The following is a 2248-nucleotide window of genomic DNA, read 5'->3' on the forward strand; positions in this document are numbered from 1 at the left end:
AGTTATTAATTTTTAAATTGTTTATTTAAGTTACGTTTTGAATCATACAATTGTATAAACTTATTATTGAAACTTAAAACTATGATTATAATGAATTTTCTTGACAAACTAACATTCTAATGAATAAATCGGAAGTCATCAGATAAATGCAACAAGCGATTACACTGAATACATATTTTAACAAATTCATTATAATTATAAAAATTCTGAAACAACTGACAAAATGTTAGTTTGTACATGACATTCATAATAAATAATATCAATGTTTCTTAAAAAATCCATTTTTGAAATTTTTACGCTTAAATAAAATAAAAAAAACAAATAAGTGATATATTTGTTTCAAAAATAAGATTCAGAAAATTTCATGCATTTATTTAAAGAATTAAAAAACGAACCCAATAAATCTATAAATACTAATAGAATATCAATCCATACATTACATTATATATTAAATAAGATTAAAAAATTTAATCTCTAAGAATCAAATATTTGTCTATGAACTTCTGCAAAAAGGAATTTGTTTTGTCACGTTAAAAATATATTTCATTTATTCATAAATTTAAATATTTATATTTTAAAATATAATCCATAGCAATTAAAATAATAAGTAGATGTTAAGTTTAAACTGAAATTTAAAATGAAATTAAAAAATTATAATTATGAGTTTATATTAGTCAAATGTAATAATTAAGATTAAAAATAATAATTGATAACTAATATAAAATTAAAAAGTAAAAAAAATTTTTTTGACATCAAATAATTAGCTATTATTAAATAATAGCGAGATTCAAAATTAGGTTTATGTAAATTGTGTAGAAAACCATTAAATCTCAAGAACAATTAAATAAGAAAAAATTGATCAAAAGATTTCGTCGCGCTTTAATCCAGTCAGATAATCTTTAATCCGTAGCTGTGTAGATAAAAAAATCAATTGATCGTTACGTTTATTAAATAATATTATATTACGCAAGATTAAGACTATTATATTTACAAGTTTCGTAGAAATCTGTACATAACAAAATATAACATATTTTGGTAAGTAATATAATTATTGTATTTTACCAAGTATTTTTTCAATTACTTTTGTGTTTTTTTTGTAATTTCATAAACAATATTTTTTTTTTAATTAATATATTTTGTTTTTTAATTTCAGACAAAATTTTTTTTTATTGAAAAAGAAATTTTTGAAGTATATTAATTTATAAAATTTTTCATCATTTTAATATTATTATGTTTTTACATAAGAAGAAAAGAATATATGATAAATGTTTTTATTATAAATTTTTGTCTAAATATTTTGATTATTATTACTAAGAATATTTTGAATCTTTGAATTTGATGTTTTAAATCATAAGTACAATATTTTTTTAATAATTTTGAAAAATATATGAATTATAAGTATAATTTCTCTTTTTTATTTACAATTATAACAAAAAAATAATTATATATAAATAATTATAACAAAAAAATAATTATAACAAAAAAATAATTATATATAAATAATTATATACATATTTTATTCAAAAAATATAAAATCTTGGCCAGATCAAAGTACTTTAAATAAGATTAAATAAGATTAAAGTATTTTAAATAAGAAAATTCATTTTAATTACATTTAATATACATATATTTATGAAACAAAATATTTAATGTAGTTTAGAATAGATAATTTTTTTTCAATAAAAGTTTTGGCACTTTACTAACCTTATATATTATTATTTTATTATCATTAAAAAATGTAATATATCCATTGAAAGTATATATTAGAATTGTATTCCAAGGTAAATATTAGATTAATAATTGTCTTATTGTTATGAATGTAGTATGTTCGATTTAAAAATATACAAGCTATTTATTTACTTAATTATTATTATTATCATTAATTTAATATAAAAAAAATCAGAAACAATGAACAAAATTATACTCTTTAGAAGAGCAGGATAAAATATTTAATATATTAAATATACATTTAAAATTTTAATTGCCAAATGAAGAGAATTTTTTAAAAACTGAACAAATTTATCCAAAAAACATATATAATAATTAAATACTTACTTATTACATATTATTACTCCAATATTGTTACATAATATTCTTACAATAAACAATACAATTTCTACACAATTTTTTGAATAAAAGCGGATTATTAAGACATTATAATAGAATAATATATAACCATAAGGGAAGTTTATAAAAAATTTAATTTAATAAATATTTGTAAATTATATATATATATATATATATATAT

This window comes from Apis dorsata, unplaced genomic scaffold (assembly GCF_000469605.1).
Source record: "Apis dorsata unplaced genomic scaffold, Apis dorsata 1.3 scaffold_5, whole genome shotgun sequence".
Taxonomy (NCBI): Eukaryota; Metazoa; Arthropoda; class Insecta; order Hymenoptera; family Apidae; genus Apis; species Apis dorsata.